The sequence below is a fragment of the Dermacentor andersoni genome, chromosome 3 (assembly GCF_023375885.2).
Source record: "Dermacentor andersoni chromosome 3, qqDerAnde1_hic_scaffold, whole genome shotgun sequence".
Taxonomy (NCBI): Eukaryota; Metazoa; Arthropoda; class Arachnida; order Ixodida; family Ixodidae; genus Dermacentor; species Dermacentor andersoni.
Window position 1 is genome coordinate 142,665,164 of NC_092816.1, and position 21,907 is coordinate 142,687,070.

The following is a 21,907-nucleotide window of genomic DNA, read 5'->3' on the forward strand; positions in this document are numbered from 1 at the left end:
TAGGCAGGTTGGCTTGGGGACCCCACGATAAAAGCACAAATGAGGCAGTGCAGGGTGACATGGGGTGGGCCTCATTGGAAGTCAGAGAAGCACAAAGCAAAATTAGTTCTGGAGAAAGACTCAGGAAGATGGATGGAAATAAATGGGAAGCTAAAGTGCGCAAGTATCTGTACTTCAAAAGCATGGACACAAAATGGCGAAAGAGGTCAACAAAGTTGACAAACAAGTACAATGTAATTGAAACTGTAAACACACAACCAAAAGTCATCAAAAAGAAGTTAGAGGAATAAAAAAAGTTAATTCGATGCAAAGAATGGAAACAAAAAGGACCATGTAGATTAAAAAAATGAGAACAAGGAAATTAAAAGGGAAAATTTGTAGGGCAGTAAAAATGGCTCTGCCTTGCTATTTGAAGTTCGAGCCAATTGCCTAAGGACAAATACATACCGGAGCATATATTCGTAAATAGATAAAACATGTGTATGCTGCAACAAAAACCCGGAGACCACACAGCACATCCTAATGGAATCCGAAGGAATCCACTGAGTGAGAGCCTTAGGTAAGTTACACCTTCCAGAAGTCCTTGGCTTTAAAGTGGCGGAAGCATCAACCAGTCAGCAGTCGAGAAAAGTCAGAGACGTTCAAATTATTCGTGGAAGAAAGGCTGGGGAGAAATTGATACAACTCTCTTACAGTCATGGCCAGTGGTAGAAGTTAGATTTTGAAGTAGAAAAAAAAGGTTAAGAGGTAATAACAAATGCTTGATAATAAACATATGTACCATTCCTCAATAAATCAAGCAGGCTAGGTGATTATTGTTCACCACCCCATTTCAAAGCGGTTGTCATTCAATCATCATCGATCGCGGTCAAGGGGCCTAATCGCGATTCTCTGATAACGATCATCGGGATGCGAATCCCGCAAGGTCGCAATCGCAAATGACCGTGTAGCAACACTTGATCCGAATCAAGCTCAATCCCGATCAGCCCCGATCGCGATGAGAAATGTACGTATGACACCGGTATTAGAAGCTTTTGCGGTGGCATCTGGGACCCTACAAGATCATATCACGTTTGGAATCTGTGGACTATGAGGCCCTACTAGAGGTCATTACGCAATCACAGCGGTGGTGCTCACGACCTGGAGTAGTCGATGTTGTGCGCCTCAAGCCTTTCTGCGCCCACTGACGAAGTTCGTAATATTGTTTTTTTTTTGTTTCCCCATTCTTTTTTCCTTTACTATGCGTACATTTATTATTGGTTCTTTTGTTTATTTACAGCATCGGGACGATCTTCTGTAAGAGGGGGGCATTGACAGGTAAACTTGCTTATCTTGCTCGAATGACCGCTTTTCCCTGGCCAACAAGTGTTAGACGTTAACGCTCAATGCAGGACGTGCCTGCATGTATTTTCAAAGCGTACTTGATGGAAAATAATTCTCTGTCGCTTCCGAGTGCTTTTTTTTTAAATCTCTATTGGTGTTGCATAGGAGTCTTACTGGAGGGATCCCATTACAGTGTTCGCGCATGATGTAGTTGCATCTCTGTTGCCGGCTTCACTTGTATGTGATGCTTACGCAGACGCCGATTGTTCAGTTGATGCTGAGCCATCTGCTGAGTTCCCATCACTAGGTGCGACTGTCTGTGATGGGGACGCTTCGGCACTCTTGTTTTCAGTAGTGTTAACTTCTGCAGAGTCTGGTAAATCAGGAGTCGCATTGAGCTCAGAGTCCTCCGAAGTCGAGTCAGGTTCAATTAGCCATGGAGCCTCACTCTCAGTTCCTGGGCCGAAATCATCCCCTATAACGACTCCTACCGGTGGACTCGCCATCTCCATTGTGATGCACACTATCAAGTTTGAGTACGGCACCTGAAATGACGGAAATGAGAAAAACACCCAAAGTCAACCAATCCTTCTTTGTTTACCTTCGTGGTTCTCAATTTAAGGCAAACACAGTAAGTATACCATGCATTTTCAAAATTGCCTAGACGTAACCCACAATCTCCCCTTATTTCCACAAAATAACAACGTGCCTCATCTAGTTCATCCAAGCAACCTCAGAAATTTGCTACGGGCATTGTATTACGTACGTGTGATAAAATCAATCATACGAATATTTTGTGTTTATATTCAGGGCATAATATTAAGCCTCACGTGTTAAACTTTCTCCACAGATCTTTTTACACGAAAGGACCTTCATTTAACGATATGCTGACATGGTGCAACGATATATTCTCCCAGCGCATTGAAATATACCGCAAATAACGACCCTGTGAGGCCTTGGAGCACCTCAAAAGGCATCTTGTAAAAAATGAAGGCCGCACTAGATGCCCGTGAAACTTTAACAGCACATCACGCATAGGGTAGCTCCATAATTTCTTGAAATATCAACACTGTAGAAAGTTAAGTTCCTTGAGAATTTTGGTGGAACTAATTACACGGTTATCGAGGTAGGAGCACCAGGTGAATAAACAATGGAGGCGTGCTGTGGGAGGTGAAAAATTGAATCAGGTTAATTACTCAACATTTCCTTTCGTCAGGCGGACTACCCTGTGGTAATCTAGCCTTCTAACGCTGTGAAAGGTTTCCGTAAGTAATTTCTTGCGAAGGATATAACCATTCCGCCTGTTTAAAAGTTCATCGCGCATTAATTTTATTCGATCTGTTACCCCGAAATTTAAACAGGATGATTTCTTTATTTAAAAGACAATATTGGGAAAGCGAACGCACCCTGTTTGTTGCCTAAGAAATTATGAAACCAAAACTGATATATCATTCTAAAACGTCATACAACCTACACACTTCAAATGTTCGGTACACGCATCCCACTAAACCTCCCGCCTTTCTATAACACATGGTACCGCTACCACGTTTTGTTCGCTCAGGGAAATGGCGAAGTTTGCCTAGTTTTTCACATCATGTTCCTAACTACAAGTAAACGAGCGCTGAGCGACTTGGCTGGGCCACGAGATAAGCAGCACAACTAAAGATTTTTCTGAACATCACTTTTAATATTATCCATACTTAGTCCAAGTATGCATACGGAAAATCTTGAGGACCACATAAAAATACGCGCATATCGTTTGCCAAGGCTTGTCGTCGAACTGAAAGCATCGCTGAAAAAATTATTCATACGCGACAAAAAGAATGTTTTGCTATACCGGTGCAAACAGATCCTTGTACAAACCTCTTCTTGCGTCTTCTTTTCAACGATTTTTGCCTCTTAATAACATGCATAAGGTTATGTAGGCTGCCCGAAAGCTTCTTGTGGCTTCCCGAAGATGTGCGAAAATTTTCGTTTCTAACATAGCGTAAAGCGTCAGGCTCCACGCGGTTACTAGTTAGGTAATTGCTCCCTCCATTGTTGTACGCCACGCATCCTTCAATTGTTGCACTGTTAATAAAAAAAATACGAAAACGAGAAGGCCATGAACGCATGTGCACACACTGTACGGGGCAAAATTTGTGCTTCTGTTGCAGAATTCTTGGTATAGTTTCCTATGTTAATGCTTCTTTTTTTGTTTGGCCACAGTCTACAGATATATTCTTATTTGAAAAAAACTGTGGCACAACCTATCTCACAATGACTGTCGACGGTTATGCGTTAGCATGTAATCCCTATAGTTACACAACGTACTGCCACTGTTGAAATGCGTTATATGAACGGCGTGCGCCGCAGGTGGGTGGATTGCTCTTTAGCCCTTCACTAAGATCACTCTCCGCGCCGTCTTACGCTGTCACCGTGAAGCCTCCACGTGGGCTTCGAAATTCACGGTGTGCTGTGGCTCGAGATCGCTGAGAAACACGTCATGCGGCAACCGGGCTCCTGTCTCGTGCTTTCTGGACACGCTGCGCCACCCAGCGGTAGTGCAGAGAAGTCCGCGAAAGGTCTCCGATACCCTGAGCGGGGTGCGCCGGTGCCGGTGGACGCTGAGAATTGTTGCCTCGTTTGCCGCACGCTCAGGGTCACATACTCAGCGATTCCCATTGGCGAGAGTCCATCAAAGAGTAGCACCTAGCCAGTGCATTCATGGCGCAGCTCGCCAAAGCATTTGCGTGTAAAGCGTTCATCAAAAAGCGCCGCATACTTAGTGCACTTGTGGCGCAGCCGTTTAATGCGTCGGGTTGCTATACTTGAGAAACTCGTGTGACGAGGGTTCCATTCTGCTTTGCATCGGTGAACGTTAGAGAATATTTTGCATCATAGTGTAATGGCGCACATCTACTGGTACATAACCAGTGGCCCAAGTTGGCATGAAATAGGTTCATTGGTGACTAGCACAGACAGAGGGGAGTATACCCTGTACCCCTTGTCGGCGTCAAGAGTTTTAAACACCAGTACTTACCCACTCCCTCATCAACAGTGACCCATACGAGTGTGAAAGAGATTCGTTGAAGAGCCGCCCGAACGTTGACATCGCCACATACTGACTGACAAAAGTTGGCCCAATGGTCGGTTTCGAACCCCGTTGTCAAAGCACAGCAGTCCGACGCGCTACCCGTTCGACCACTGACTACAAAATGGCCCAGATAAGCGGCAAAACAATTACATAAAAACTTTTAAACATAGATACGTAACCCCCAAGTGCGTTAAGTACCCTAAAAAAGCTAACTCTTTACAAATGACAAGGGGAAGCATTGTAAGTATACTGTGACTTTTTAAAATGCTTATCCCTGTTCCTGTTCGTTCCGTAGTGTTCGATATTACAAGTATTGTCAGATCTGGGCTGTTTTCTTTTCTTTTTCTGTTATATTCATGGGAATCCAGTGTCTGTACAGATAAGAATTTGTCAGGTTCAAGTAAACCGTCACTGAATTGTGGCAGTAGAGAAATAGCGCATTCACTGAAGGCACTACTTGAACACCACTACAGCACTGTGAGATTGTGTTTTTGCGATGATTAATTTACAAGAAAATTACGGCAGAAGTAAACTCACGAGACAATTGTTAGGAATGCGATTAGCATTCGGGAAACGTAGCGAAACATGGTATCTTTGAGCTCATGTTTATGTATCATTCGTGTTTGTCCATCGCAGATTTCCGTTGCTTTCGTAAATGCAAAATACGCTCGTTTGGCTTCACTTTACGAAAGAACTCGCTTACAAGGTCACCAATGAACATGGCGACATCGCCACGAATAGATGACGGCGATCTTGTGACAAAGACAGAGTGGCGAAGAAGGAACGCTGCCAACGAACGACACTGGCGGCATATCGATGACGACATGAAGACGATGATATGGTGAGTCTTGTAATGACCATAGCCTTTACCTTCTGTCTAGGCTATGGTGTACGCCATCTTCATGATTCTGCCCCCTCATCCCTTCGTCGTCTTCGTTAAGACACCCTGTCACTTCTTCTTCACAACATCCACGAACACTCCCCCTCTTTGAAGACTCACCTCTCCTGGGATGATTATTAAATAAGTTCACAATGGTTCCAAACTCGAGCACGCCGTCATTGTTGACGTAACCAACTCTCTTGAGAACACCTTTTTGCATTGCAGTTTGCACCACGCGATACGGTCCCATGTACACCTGCTTCGTACCCGGAAGACCTTTTCTCACGAGTACTAAATCGTTCAGCTCTATATGGGGTATCCGTGTGTTGTGGCGGCGGTCGAACTGCCGCTTCATATCTTCGCGGTATCGCTGGTAGGCTATGGTTTCTGAATTTTTGAGATTCATTTGACTGATTCCTGCTTTGTTGTCGTGGTTTGGCAATCAAATACTCTACCTAGAAACACACGTTTTCTTTGAAAAACTCCGTTTTCTTGCCATTAATCTTGAGCTCCGCGTCACTCAGTGCTTGAAGTACACTAGCAAGATGCTCTGAGTGATCCTCCTCATTGCGAGAGTAAATTATTATATCGTCGATGTACACGTTACAAAACCTCCCAAGAAACGGTGGCAAGACATCATTCATCGTCTTCTGGAACCAAGGGTGTGAGCTCCTCCATCAAAACGGGAGTCGGTTATACTCATAGATGTGAAAAGGCGTTTAGAAGGCCGAGTATTTCTTGTATTCTTCAGAAAGTGGAACTTGCGAAAATCCTTTACATAAATCAATACGCGAAAACATTCTGCAGCCGCACGTCTCGTCTATGATAGAGTCTATTCGTGGCATAGGAAAAGAAAAAAGTTCTGTCTGCTTATTATTTTGCCTGTAATCCGTGCAGAGCCGGAGGCTTCCATCTTCCTTAGGTGCAATAGTGATGGGCGACGCGAATGTAGATGTGGATGGACGAATTATCTGTGCATCCAACATCTTTTGAAGCTCGTTCATCAGCCACATTCTCTCCTCCCGTGACATATCGTGTGGCTTTTTTCTCAGCACTGTAGTATCGCCTAACTTAAACGGTGCCTCAAACTTTGTAGTTGCCTTGGGCTATCCCTTCAAGCATGGCATTTCCAGGTAAACCCTCCTAACATCACATGACGATGGCTTCCACAGGCTCCTCACAGAAGAAGTTGAAGGAACGCTCAGATTGTGCCGCTTTTGACCCGTAGTTACCTCTCCAGTCCAGTAGATGTTAAGGTGAAGTGCACTGATGGCTGGACGTGGTAGGAGTAATTTATAGGGTACTCCACCGAGTACTAGCGCCTGCGTTGCAACACTGTTGTCGAGACAGGATATGGTTAAAGATGTCCATTTATCATGAATATCTCGCCTTCCGTCAAGTCCATGTACTTCCACAGCCCGTCCCTGTTGCGCTTTCTCAGTCTCAACAATACGGGCATTTATAATTGTGATGCTTGCTCCACTGTCAACTAATGCGATCCTTTCCTTTCCATAAATAAACAGATATATACAAGAGGTTTGCATGCGACAAATAAAGAGCTTCTCTTGGTGTCTTCAGGCGGAAGCCGAAGCCTTCTTTCTTTATTTTTTTGTCACAGCATCTGGATCTTCGGTTGGCTTGAGCCTCCTTGGTCAGTCAGAAAGGACACAGGAAAAGCGGTAGACTTCCAGCTTGCAAGCGGACGTTTTTCAGCAGCACGTGTGGCAGTTGGGCACATTGCACCAGGCATCATGGGCTGCCGATGGGGCCTCGAGTCTTGCAGGTAGTGTTTTCGCATTCCTTGCTGAAGTTCTTCAATCGTTTTGGGCCCTCTCACTTGTATTTGCTTCTGAAGGTCCGGATTCAAACCATGAATGATAAGCGGAACCACAGACGTCTCGGGCAAAGCTTTGTCAGCCGGCTGGAGTAGCCTCCTTTTCTCATCCAAATTGCTTAGTGCGGTCCCAGACCTATACTTTAATTCAATAGCTTTATGCCATAATAATACCTTGTTCTCCCCGAAATAGCAGAGTAAATTCTCCTTCCACTCCGTCCATGGCTTGTTGCTGTGAGCGTTGACACGCAATTCGTACCAACTCTTGGTTATTCCTAATAGGAATAGTCGCATGTTTTTCACGTTATCTTCATCACTGTGCCAGTAGTTTTCATTGCATGCATATACCTAAAACGTTAGCCAGGACTCGGGAATACTATTATTTCTATCAATCATGTCTGGCTTCAGGTATTCGAGACTCGGCCTGTTCATTCCTCCCTCAGTCACGTATGCAAGCAAACGCATTAACTGATTTTGCTGTCACTTGCACTTCAAGAAACTTAGTGAGCAGGTTGACGCCACTGTCAGACGAAGCGACGGTAGCAGGCTTCGCGCAGTTTCGAAATGGACTCAGCACAAACTTCTCATAATCTTGAAGTTTTATATTCAGCTGCACCTTTTCTTTCGCAACTAAATCATCACAGGCGAGCTTCGTTCTAGCGCTTATATGCGAGACAAATGCGTCAGTGCTCAGTGCTTCCAGAAGGACTTGTTCCTCTTCATCTTGAGGCGTTGCAGCCAAGATTGGGATGCCACAACGTTGATTTGCTCCCATGACGAAGTCCACCCACATCTCGACTTGAATGTCCACACAGAAAAAAAGCGGCTGCGCCAATGTGTAATAATACACAGTAGGGCTACGCTATGGTGCCAGCCATCTTTATTCTCCCCGCTCGTCGCTTCGTCGTCTTCATTCAGACACGCTGTTACTAGACAATGGTATGACTTGAGTCGACTGACCAAGCTGTAGTAACGATGGTGCCATGACCATGAAGGCATGGCGCTGGCCGTATGAAAAGAAATGCATGATGGCAACGGTCTGGCGACTGCACAATGACGCCGATGCAATGTCGATGTCGACATCCTCAAGATTGAATGAGCACAACATAAATAAACGACAAAGGCGTTGACGACGACGGCCTGAGGAATACTGGAATACAATACTATAGCGATGATGATGGTAAAGTTTGTCTCTGGCTGCGCTGCTTTTATAAATACATTGTGGTTAGTTCCTGTACTTGCGTGTCACGGCAGGAGGCATTTTGGTAAAAGTTTGTGGTCCCGTCCTCACCACGGAGCTTCACAGCTGTCGCTGCTTCGAGCTCGCTACAATATCTCCCAGAGATGAGAACTCACCAGCATCGAGTACGACTCGTCCTACTCCTCCAGTCGTGAAGCTTCCCCATGCTTACGACCCTGGTAGTTTTCCCGGCTTGGACGCCACTGACGTCAAAGAGTGAAGAAAACTTTATGAACGCGTCAGCACTAATAACAGGTGGGATTAAAAACGTTCATGATTGCTAACGTCGTTTTCTTACCTCAGTGGTACCCCACTCGAGTGGTACCGAACCTACGAAGACTTAGCAAGCTTTGACATTTTCAAAGAAACACTTGGCAAACTGTTTGGCGACCCCGTCAGGCGCACGGTAGTAGCAAAAAGGCCCTTGCTACCCGTGCTCGGAGCCCCACCGAAGCCTACGTCTCGTACATACGAGCCGTCCTGGCTCTTTGCTGCAAAGCTGGCCAGATGTCTGAAACAGATAACGCGGCGCGCATATGCAAGGGTATCACAGACGACGACTTCAACTTGCTGCATTTCCACAACGATTCTAATTGAAGCCATCATCAAATAATGTGCTGCTTTCAAGGAGCGAAGTGCCGACGTACCACGCTCCATATTGCGCACCTGCAAAATACCGCTGCTCCGTCGACTTGTGCGGACCAACCGCGCCAGCCATTCCCATTTGACAACGTCACTCGTTCCCCGTGAGCTCGAGCCCGCCAATTCGCCATCCTACTCGGCGACGCCCACCGATTGATCACCAGCGACGATTGCTATGATCGAAGCCGTTTTCTGAAAGAAATTTCAAAACATGCTTCCCAACTCCATAAGCTCTTCCCCCCACGAACAGAGCATGATGCCCTTCTCTCGCGGCCCTCCTCGTCCCCTGGCAATCATTTCCCGCCGCATCCCGGAACCCGTCCGAATGGCGTGACCCTGACGCAGGCCCATCTGATTCCACTGCTGCCTCATTGGCCACATCGCTCATCACTGCCGGAACCAATGGCCAACTCCATCCTCGGCATAAGACAGTGCATATTTCCAGGATCTTACTGCCGTTAACGCCCTTGCTCCAAGTCTTCGGAACAGCCGATTGCCGTCATCCCGACGTCGTCAGTCCCCTACACCCCAGCGCCTTCGCTTCTCGTCACCGTCGATTCTTCCCTACACCCGGACAGAAAACTAGAAAGTGCAGCTTGTGGAGGTGAAGCTGCGATATCGAGTTTGCCCTCTAATTCTCTGCCCACTTTGTCCACGGACGAGAACGTTCTTGAAGTTGACGTTAAAGGCACCGCTGTAAATGCCCTAATTGACACAGGTGCCCACTTCTGAATTATGAGTGCTGCCTTCCGAGGACGAATTAAAATGCATCTCGCGTTTGCTCCAGCACGCATAGTTCGCGTTGCGGATGGCGCTACTGTTCCTGTCGGCGGTATGTATACAGCTCGCCTCAGCATCACCGGCCGCTTTACTGCTGTCCTTTTTATCGTGATTGCCCATTGCCCACACGACCTATTTCTCGGCCTTGATTTTCTTTCAGCCCATTCCCCTCTTATTGATTCCTCCTCCCGCACCCTCCGCCTAGAACAGGCTATTTTCTCATATACTTATGATGTAATCCCTTCCCGCTTAAGTCCCATCAGCCTCGTTTGACTGCCGCCTAAATGATTATGATATATCGAAGTGCAGTCTTTCCAACCCATTCCTGACGGAGAGTATATCTAATCACTCCGCTGTCCGACATTCCATTGCAGTATGATGTTACTAAACCTTAGAGTTCTATCACGATCATTCGTACTTGCATGCATGTCGTAAACTTTAGTTTAACCTAGCATATTGTGCCTTAATGAATTTGCCTCGCCCATCCTGAGCCTTTAGATTACCATCATCTCGCCGCTTTCTCACCCGACGCTTCGTCCGAGCCTATCAGGTTTCAAAAATCTGATTCTCGCGCTGATCCCAAGGTTCAGAAACGGATTATGACGGACCTTTTACCTGCAGAAGTAGAAGACCTCTAACTTGTTTTGTTTTCCTACAGAAATGTTTTCGACTTTGATCATCGTCCCTTAGGCCAGACGCTTGCTGTCAAGCGTCGTATTAATACTGGCAATACTCTTCCTATTCACCGTGGACCATATCGAGTATCCCTGTCGGAACGCAAGATAATTCAAACATGATGCTCGATAATAACGTAATTGAGCCTTCTTCGAGACCGTGAGCGTCAATCATGGTGCTGGTTAAGAAGAAAGACGGCACATGGTGCTTGTATGTTGACGCCGCCAGCTGGACAAAGTGCTTAAGAAAGACGTGTACCCGTTGCCACGCGTCGACGCACTCTTCACTGTCTCTACGGTGCCAGGTTTCTTCTACTGACCTTTGATCTGGATGCTGGCAGATCGCCTTGATTATACTACGTGCCAGAAAAAGATCAGGCAAGAGATGTATAATCGCAGGACGTAGGGAGAGGTGATTGTCTTGTATTAGACGTTAACCATTATGACGATGACGACGACGAAGATGAATGGGCGCCAGGCCGAAGCCGTGTTACTGTTTTTTATTAAGTATACAACGTTGCATTTTGTTTGGGCGAGAAATGTGTTCACGTTTATCAATTTCAATATTTTCCATTTTTTTCACAGTGGAAACTGTGTTTCTTTGAACTGCAGTGTTAAAGGGAAGCTGAAGAGTCTGTCGAATTCAATAAGACGCTCATATACGGATGCGGGAACCTTATAAACCATGTAGGTAAAATTTGGGTTTTTTTTTTTCAATTAGGAGCGACGTAATCGTCGGTTGAAATTGCACTGTAGCTCCGCCCCCCGTCGAATGCCGCGCGCTGCTGCTGACGCTGACGATGCGAGCGGAGACCGGAAACCGCGGTGTTGTGACCTCAACTCTAGTGTTTCGTTTCTTCGCAGCGTCCGCGACCGTGCCTGACCGCGCTTGTTTCTGCGTGCGTGCCATCGTAATCTGCTTCGATCGACCCTGCATTCCTTTGTTGGTGCGTCTGCGTGTATGTAGAGTGGTAGTCAACGTGCGTGGTAGTCAACGTGAGTGGTAATCAACATGAGTGGTAGTCAACGTGGTAGTCAACAGATGAAGGTCACTACACGTACTGCATGAACCGGGAAGCTTTTCACGCGTTTAAACCGTCTTTGTAGATTGCCGACAGCTTTGGACAGCGCACAAATGCCGACGATCGCATCCCCGCTTACGTTCCACGAGGAGGCATCAGGAACACAACACTACAGTTGTTTGACCGCAAACGAGCTCACTAGATCGCGAAAGATCGGCGAGATCACTAGATCGCTTTGCAAAAAACATACTCACCAAAGAGCATTTCCAACACGAGGAGATCCCAAGACTTCGCTTTGGTTCGCGACGAAAGCACTGCTCGCACCAGCATCGTTTGCTTCTTCGAGAGGCCGGCTCTTCGCAATCGGCTCGTACATGTAGGGAGTAACGCCGAACTCCTCAGAAAAACGCAGTCTCTCTAAATTTTCCATTACCGTCTCAGAAAAACAGCACCAAACTACCTGGCACCGCGCTTCATGTGTAGCGACAGCGGTCGGTTACTAGAGCTGACGTCACAATGCGCCCGACCAATCACAGGCGGAAACGAGACGCGCGAGCTGGGCGTGTCCGCTGCGCAACTTTTCGTCGAAATAAAATATATTTGCGCTTCCTTTCTCTCAATTTCGATACGATATTCGAATTCGGAGGGTTGAAAACCATTATGTACAGATGTTCACTCATTTTTTCTGGAAAAGTTTCAGCTTCCCTTTAAGGGCTTTACATGCACCAATCACCTACAACATGGCACCATTGGGGCTGTTTCTGCTTTCTACAAGTGCGAGTAATTCCAGCAGCGTAGGCTACAGTGATACTGAGCCGACATTAAGCGGTAGCGACGCGGACGTTTCATAAGTTACTTATACGGCATAAGGGAAGCCCATCGCGATCTGTGGCATGGCAACACGCATCATTTATCTGCTTTCCCACAATGTAGTATAGTCATGCACGATAGGCGCATTTGTACTACTTATTCGGTGCGCGAAAACTCTCACCTTGAGATAAACGATACGCTGATGAACTATGAATGCATGATTTCTCTAAAAATATGTGCTTTCTCCACTGGCAAGACTGTGTTATAGTGATCCAGTAAGTTTGAGCTTGAGGGAGTAGTGTCTATAACCTACACACTAGAACACACAATATATTTCATATGTTATTTTCGAAACAAGTGAAGGGATTTGTGGACGCTTACAGTGAAGGGAAAATCACCCCTGGACTACTCCGAAAAACTGAACGACAACGTACATTAATATCGAAGGCTTAGGAGACTGCAAATGCTTTGTTACTTTACTGCAGATGCTGTATTCGTACCATTATGTTAATCTGAACCCATGCCTATCAACACCCAAAAGCACCCTGCTGATAAATCTCCGCAAATGTGGGTAAATATTTAATTTTTGCTTCATGATGTGCTATGTCTGCTTGGTTTCGTGTTCTCTGGGAGAAGACGAAGAGGCCCGAAAAATATCAACATCTGAATCGTAGTAATTACTCCGTTTGATTCTCGTAACCTTGAGCGAAAAAGTTGAGATGTAAGAAGTACCATTCGAATCTTACCGGTGTGCACTTCCTCTCGATTTGTACCATCTGTCCAGTTTGAAAGCCAAGAGGTCGCGCTGAAAGAAATTTTGACATAGGAGGTCATAATGCGTACTCATATTATCAATGTATTCTTAAAAAAAAAATCAAATTTGTGATCTCATATATCTCCCTAAATTCTGATGTGTAACGATACCGTCTTATTCATTGAAATATATTTGGCGGTAACGAAACATAACCCACTTCGTAGCCCACGTTCGACCTTTAATTCATTCATGCCTCAATCAAGTAAATCGCAGGGAAAAATCACCGGTAATTACAATACTCCCTACTTTTAATTGTGAGCGTATATCTATGAGTGTTCTAATTTTGCGATATATTGGCTGGAGCGGACAATCTGTCTGGTACGGCGCGTTGCAAATGGAGTGAAGCGCCGCATGACTGCCTCGCCAATCTGGAGATCGCGAGGGCCAGCGCGTGGGTGACGCGTGGGCGCAATTCGTAGCCCCAGCCGCCGACAGACCACACTGGCCATGCGCGCTACTCTGGCGCCATCTCGTTGCCGCCGTCACTGTAATACCCTTTCTTCTCGATTCTTCGCCATGCCCTCCTTCTCTTTCCAAATTATGGTTCCAGTGCACCATCTTAACCGCTTTCCTTCTCGAGTCTTTAATCCCCCGCAGCACTCCGAGTTCATCTTTGTGGTCGTTCACTCGGTTACGCCCGCTCTAGGAAAGGGCGCCTAAGAGCTGTGCTCTAAAATTATATATTCCGTCATGAAATTGTCCTGGGTAAGTACTTGAAGATACTAGCGAGACACTTCGCCTTTTTATGGGGTTCATAATAAAGCGTGCTGCCGATTGGAATAACTGGGACGTAGCGGTAACATAAGAAGCATCTCGTTGCACCTCATTGGCTGATAACAAATGGTCAGAAATTAAAATTGTGTCGTACCCATTACATAGATAACAGCTGCTTTTACTTTAGTTTTTTTTTTCATAAATATATTGAGAAACCTCTGACGAAACTCCATTTTTATCGTCAGGTCTGCAACAGCAGCAAGAACTATCATAACAAATTTAACAAAAGAAGAACAATATGCTTCACATGATATGCAGCACTCATTTTATTCTGTAATTATCTAATTTTCTATTCTTCATACAATTCTATTAGAATGCGTGACACGTGGCATGACATTAAAGTGCAAGCTTTGCGTCATCACATCTTTCCTTCCACCTCCTCCCCTCCTACGAATGAAAGAAAGAAGAAGAAGGAAACGCTGATGCTGCTGAACCGTTACGAAAACCAAAAATAAGTTATTCTATTAGAGCACGCTATACAATACTAGAGAAATACACCTACAATAACTTGAAGCTTACGGCGACAGCGTAAACTGCCCAACAGGTCCCCGTGATTTTAATTGTAATAGTTATAGTGTTGAACGTTTTTACAAAAAAACTTGAAGTGTTACCTCCTAGCATACCTCCATTGTGGCTCTTTTTCGAACCTCAATGACTATGACTATCAGGAAGGAGCACAATCCTAATAGGGATTTTCTAGCAGAACTTTTTGTTGGGCTAGTTGGTGCATATTTACTGAAGTACTATAGCGCAAGTAGACGACACAAGAAGAAGAGACACGGACGAGCGCTTACTAAGAACTTAGTAAGTTGCTAGTTGTTAGTAAGCGCTCGTCCGTGTCTCTTCTTCTTGTGTCGTCTACTTGGCGCTACAGTACTTCAGTAAAAGGGATTTTCTAGTTTCAATTGGAGCAGAGAGCGAAATGGTGAGTGCACACGAACAAACCACTGAAAATGCAACATTTTGCGCTGTTACACAATTGTCGACTCTTGGCTGATGTGCGCGGAGTTGTCAGTATACAGAAATAAAAGCCTTATATTTTTATTTCGAGCTATTTTGTCTCGGGAAATTCAAGCAGTACAATTTTGCCTTCAACTAAATCACGTGCAGCCAATGGAATCAAGAGCCAGTTAAAGGGTCAAAGGACAAATAGGGAAACTTAGGGCTACAATTTTGCTCATAAATAATGATGTCATCAGATGGCAGTCACAGGAAACATTTGGGTAGATGTCAATTGGTTTCACAGAAAACGGAAAGCATGGCCAGCAATGGTAATACATTGAGAGTGCCCATAGAAGGACTGGCTGTCTTTGCGAGTGTCCAATGGAACAGTGGTATTGGCATAAAAATCATGTGATTAAAGGCCTCTCTTACTTGAAAAGAAAGTATCAATAGGACATACCAACCGCAAGTGCTATTGTGGAAAAATACAGCAATCCGTGAAATTGTAGCATCTTGAAAAAAATCGAATAGATCGTTTTGCACTGCAACCAATTCGGCGCACAGATGTGGGATCTAAAGCAACACAGCCGTTATGATACGTGCCATTTTATACCTTCGCATTGAGGCAGGCGGCTCTATGTAAAGGCCAACTCGCGTCACTTACAGGATTTGTTGAACGAACGCAGGCTTTCTACTCCATGTACATGAAACAAAATTATCTGCAGCACTTGATTGACACTAAACCGAAAACAAAAGCGAAAAAAAAATCTTTTGAAGGTCCAACAATCTATCGGCGTGCATTCAAAATGAACTAATTTCAGTCTAAAAAGAAAGGAAAGAACCAGAGTACATTGTCAAAGCGCTTGTTATTTTACATCGTTCAAAACAGCCGTCATATGTGGAAAGGCTCTAACTCATTTCCTAGCGGGAAAACCTGTCCAGTGAAGCCCTTGGGTTCTCTGGCGTCCGATGGAGGCAATTATGTTTTGACAGCCGCACATTGAGAAATTCTTGTGGAATCAAAGCTGAAATGGAAAGAAGATTGCGGAAATTCCACTCTGTAATTAGCCTTGGTACTCTGCTGGAACCCGCTGTCAGAATAAATAATTACTTATTTTGTTATTGAAAATGTGGAGTCGTTAGCCACTGAAGGTCACCGCGATAACCTACACACACTGTGGAGGCACCACCTCGAACAAATAAATATTCTAGAAAGCGTGTACTTGAAGGCTCTACTGGAGTTAGTAAAGACTAGTGCTATTGGGTTGCATAAGGACCAGGCAATTACTACGCTCCTGAAATTATTATTTTTGCACTGCAGTGCATTTATTTACTACTGCGCTTCACGTTGTCTCCTCTGTGAGGCAATGATAGTGTGCACGTGGCGAGTACATACACAAAATAAAGTCTGACAAACGGAAGCTGCGTTAGGTACATTTCACAAGGACACAAACCAGTGTACAAGCCTATAGAAACAAATACCTCTGATATCTAGGCTGGGGTATTAAAATGTTCTTATTATTCTTTTTCACGCTTCACATCGTCAGAGGTGCGAGTGGAGCTTCGTCTTTTTTAGGACCAGAAACAACTGCATGTTGGTTACGTATGATAAGAAAGACATGTAATCGCAGCGAAGGCAATCACTAAATTACACCGGCCTTATGTTATAGAGAAACGGAAAAGAAAATCTCGCACGAGAGCTCATGGAAACTTTAATACACAAGAAAATAACTCTCCTTGGTGCAACCTTCTAACGCAGTTTTACTTATTTGTTCCTTTTTACGTATATAGATGCACATTGCGCGCTTATATAGGTGACTATTGATTTAAGATACACTCCTGTATTGCATGCGCGTTGCTGTTGGTTACTGCAATTGCTATGATCGGATGTAGATACGTCACTTCTATGACGCGCTACAGCAATTCTTATATAATGGAATCGCATCATTCACACATTACCGCATTGCGCGTGCTTCGTGCCGCGATTCTTGTTCCTAGACTCACATCAAACGCACAAAGAAAGATTCGCATTACTTTACGTTCGGTTACATTTGCCTACGGATGCATCAGCATCCCGATTTATGGTTAGACGAGCCGGCCAGAGCTGCCGATAAAGTGTGACTGCGGCAACAAGTTATGCATGTGCTCAACAGCCATACTGCGTCTCGGCAAAGGACAAAATGCAGATGGCGCTTGTCTTTAAGTTGGTAACGTTGAGGCCTCTATTGTTGCCTAACAGCAATTAGTAGTACAATGAGTTATTAACATCAACTATTACATGACAGCGCTCGAAAGAATCAATAATATTGCTCAGTCAGACGCAAACATGTCATTTTTTCGATCAACACGCATGACTAACACAGGCGCAAGGTCATGTACAGTGGCTGTATCAGTGTTTATTCTTAAAACTTCAGAAAATTATTTCGAGGTATATATGTAGGATCGGCATTCAAGTAAGTGTACGTGTCGTACACAAGTCTCTTGATTATTTGATGTCGGTAAAGTTAGATCTAGTTCACTATTCGTATTCCGAGGAACCTTTTGCGGATCAAGACGGCCACAAGAAATAAAGTGTCTATGATTAGCAATATAAAAGCCCAAATCAGTGCAGGTAAAAATTAGGTGCTGAAGTCTACAACGGAAGCTTGTTAATATAACTTGGTATTATCATAACAGGAGTTCGCCCGTGTTTCACTATTATCGTATGTGTCTAAATCATCGGAATAAATGACAGATCACAACATAGTGCACTTGAGAAATAAAAGAAGCCGTTCCCTGTATTAAAAGCATTTTAGTAAGATCGTTAAAACCGGGCAGGTGTGTGATGATGATGCGGTAGAATCAGCGGTCCAGTTATGGAAGATCCAAATGCCTCCGTGGGGCCCGACAGACTGTGGACCTTATACAATCAGATTGGTTTAAATGGAGGAAGCATGCGCAAGAGAGATGACCATTTGCTAGAAGTTTTCTGTCAAGACCGATAAAGTATCTGTAATAATAATTATCCTAAATTCTTCGAAACATAAAAACTTGATGTCCAACCTAACAGCTACCATTTCCAAGAAAAATATCCAGGTGTATTGAAGCAAACCTGGACCGAAAGTCCACTTGAAATGACAACATGCCAACTCCGGCCTTCTGCCAATTTTCATCTGCGTCCGTTAAAATTATAGTTAGAAGATAACTGACGCGGATTTTTTTTTTTATTTCGATATCAATAATATGGACACTGGGGGCATTTCTGCTAAAGTGAAAGTATAAGTGAAAGTGCGCGACAGTGAGCCGGCGAGCGCGGTTAAATCTCGCGTGCGCGAGCGAGTGACGCGGCCCGGATTCCTGCCCTCTCCGGTGGCGCGCGAGGCAGGGGGTCGAGGTTAAGGAGGAGGGGCGTTCTTCTCCGGCGGCTCCTGCAGTCACTCGATGTCCTCCTCGCCCGCCACTCCACACAGAGTGGACACAACCACGGCGTCTACTACGGCATTGGCACGAGAATCACGGCCGCCGTAGTAGACGCCTTTCGCGGACGCCATAGGGACGGGTTGCCGGCGCTCGTGTCTCTTGAATCAGTCTGGGACTTGGATAAAGTGTGCGCCGCGCGGGCCTCGTCTTCAAAGCGATCTACGGTGTTTGCAAAGTGCGCTTACTGCCGTTATTTTCGTATGCGCTCTGGTTTTGACTCTTTGTACGCGTTGAAGAGAGAGATGCACGGAGGTCGATTGGCTCGCGGCTGTTGCCGGGATTCCTCACTCCAGTGTTTTCACAGACAGTTTCCGCAATCATTGAGCGATGTGTGTTAATGTTTACCGGTACACGCGTGGCACCGGGCTGGTTAGTTTATTTAAGACACGCTGACGGGCTAGTTGGTTTGAATAAACGATAGAATGTGTAAGCAGACTGAACAAGGACGTAGAAAGAAGCAGACACAGAAAGGCTGCGCTGTGTCTGGGTGTCTCTTTCTTTCTACGTCGTCGTTGTGTCACGCTTGCACATTCTACAAGTATAATTTAGTTAGTATGCGAATATTTATAAGTTTATACGGCCGATAAAACCACTATCCTTACTTCGTACAGCTATCTCCTGATTTTGTATCGCAATCGGTGCTTCGCCTTTCGGGCGGAACTGCGATATCTTTTTTTAAATAACGCAGGCAGGCATAACTCTTTTGTTTGAAAACATATCATGAAGAATCTAGTCAACCTAAGTCGCTTTTTAACTAGCTGAAATTAGCGCGACAGTCAACTTAAAGTTTTCCAGGAAGTGGCCGCAAAAAAAAAAGAATATTATCTTTGGTCCACAGATTACGTCGCCACTGTGGTGAAAAAAAAAAAGAAAAAAAAAACTTTGAAAAACCGGTCAAAACAAGCTTCGAAGAGTAAGGCCTCTATTTAAGTTACAGTACTAGTTATTAAGCTCACTAGATAAATTAATAAGCAGGCGCAGTGCATTATATGTCCAATACAGAGACGCATCTCTATTAGGGAGCGTAGGTTGTAAACTGCAAATGTATAAAAAGAAAACATTAATTTCTTGCATAGGACGAACGTGACATTTGTAAATCACCAATGTAGCTGTACGCAATCATGTATTTTTATTAAATGGATGGCGCAGCAATCCCTTTACACATTCTTCTTTGCGTGCATTCGCCTCGATCTGCGTCTGCCAGTATTAGTTTAGATTACCGTCGTAATTATTCCAATGTTATTTCAGAGACGTCAATTGAGGGATCGGCTCATGGAGAAAATCTGCAGAAATAAACATAGGATTAGACAATGGAAACGCAACTAGTGATCGCTCACTAACGCCAAGAGATAACGAGAATCCGTGAAGCCACAACTCGACATCAAAGAAATAGTATCGTAAGTTATTGTACATGTTATTTTTGTCCCATGATAGGACGAAAAACTCCGTTGCCAGGAGAAATGTCATTTAAATAAAAATACAGTTAAACCTCCCGACGAGCCTTGAAAAACCATTATAAAATATTAAACGAGAGTGGAGAAGAGGTTTATCCGGCACGCCCCCAGACTGCTTATGCGCACGGCAGGTGGTAATCCCGTACTAAAGTATCGCTCCCCTTTTCTTCCGTGCTGTTTTCTAACAGGTGCATTCGTGATCATCATCTACATCATCATCACCCAACATTATGTCAAGTGCAGATCGAAGACCTCTCCCTGGGTTTTAATTGCCCCTGTCCTGCGCCAACCGATTCCAGCTAGCGCCTGCGAATTTCTTAATTTCATCACCCCACCTATTCTTCTGCCGTCCTCGACTGTGCTTCCCTTCACTTGGTACCCATTCTGTACCCTTAATGGTCCACCGGATATCTAACCTACGCATTACATGACCTGCCCAGCTCCATGTCTTTCTCTTAATGTCAATTAGAATATCGGCTATCCCTGTTTCCTCTCTGATCCACACCACTCTCTTCCTGTCTTTTAATCTTGTGCCTAACCCGCCGTGGTTGCTCAGTGGCTATGGTGTTAGGCTGCTGAGCACGAGGTCGCGAGACCGAATCCCGGTCTCAGCAGCCGCATTTCTGTGGGGATTAAAAAATTAAATTATGGGGTTTTACGTGCCAAAACCACTTTCTGATTATGAGGCACGCCGTAGTGGAGGACTCCGAAAATTTTGACCACCTGGGGTTCTTTAACGTGCACCTAAATCTAAGTACACGGGTGTTTTCGCATTTCGCCCCCATCGTAATGCGGCCGCCGTGGCCGGTTCTGTGGGGATGAAATGCGAAAACACCCATGTACTTAGATTTAGGTACACGTTAACGAACACTAAGTGGTAGAAATTTCCGGAGTCCTCCACTACGGCGTGCCTCATAATCAGAAAGTGGTTTTGGCACGTAAAACCCCATAATTTAATTTAATTTGATCTTGTGCCTAACATTCTTCGTTCCATCGCTCTTTGCGCAGTTCTTATCTTGTATTCGCGCTTCTTTGTCGGCCTCCAAGTTTCTGCCCCTTATGTCAGCACCGGCAGAATGTATTGACTGTATACCTTTTTTTTAATTATAATGGTAAGCTTCCATTCAGGATCTGACAATGTCTGATGTCTGTTGAATGCGCTCCACCGCATGTTTTTCTTTTGTAAGTTTCCTTCTCATGACAGGGTCCCCTGTGAGTAATTGACCTAGAAAAACATTCGATAATTAGGAAATGGTATAGCCTATTTGGCGTCCAGCAAACGCGTCGTGCCCATCGACGCATTCCTGCGCGGTGCGCTCTCGCAAAGACCGCCGCATTCCTCGTCATCCGGACGAGAGGCCGATACTGTTTTCACCTGTGTTGCGTGGCGAGAGAAAGTTCTTTAGCAACCATCCTCGACACAGAATAATTATCTTCTAGAATCTAATCCCTGTCTCCATGGCATCCTGTTCATTCGAACCGCATAGCTTACTAATCTAAAACATGTCGCAGTTTAGCAGAAAAAGGTAAAACCTTCAGAGTGGTACCAAACTAAGGGATAACGACAAAAAATCATGCTTGCAGTCTTTCGGCCGCATATATGCTGGCAGAATTCGCTGCTAATTCAATTAGGAAGCATGGCGTCGCGCGCGCACAGGAAGAACGAGACCTAACTCGATGATGCCGAAAATTTTTTGTCGCAATGCTGGAGTGATCAAGAGCGCAGACAGCGGCAAGCGAACGCTAGCTCTTACCTCTGCGAAACGTGAAAGATTGCGAGACCCCATGCGTGCAGCAAGAGCGCGCACGTGATCCCACCAGCCATTTTGGCTCGAGCAGGCTCTGCACCCACCGCAGATTAGCTAGTGACACGTGTACTTGTCTTTATCGGGCGACCACGTTTCGCCGCCTAGCAAATGTTATCGCACAGCGCGGGGCACGCCCGCATGTATCCGAAGTTTCTGGAAAGTTATCGATGTTCCTATCGATGCCGAACCTTGTGTTGTCTGATTTCATCGCCTGACGCGAATGGTGTAGAACTTTGGGGAAGGCACGTGGGTCACAAGGATTATTCTGGAACATTCGACGACGGCTGTATAAAAGCCGACGCGCTTGACCCGCTGATCAGATTTTCGACGATCGCCGAGTGTGTTCGCCGCTACCGTTGTTCTTTGAGAGTAACC

The 21,907-nt window shown here is 45.1% G+C and overlaps 1 long non-coding RNA gene across 1 annotated transcript; it reads right to left on the reverse strand.

Annotated features, from left to right (window-relative positions):
* Positions 1-1,201: 1,201 nt before the first annotated feature.
* On the reverse strand, positions 1,202-15,389 carry LOC126525305 (uncharacterized). Its single transcript, XR_011893110.1, has 3 exons — positions 15,272-15,389; positions 13,028-13,086; positions 1,202-1,868 (listed from the first exon to the last, which is right to left on the reverse strand). It is a non-coding gene; the product is annotated as an uncharacterized lncRNA (long non-coding RNA).
* Positions 15,390-21,907: the final 6,518 nt, after the last annotated feature.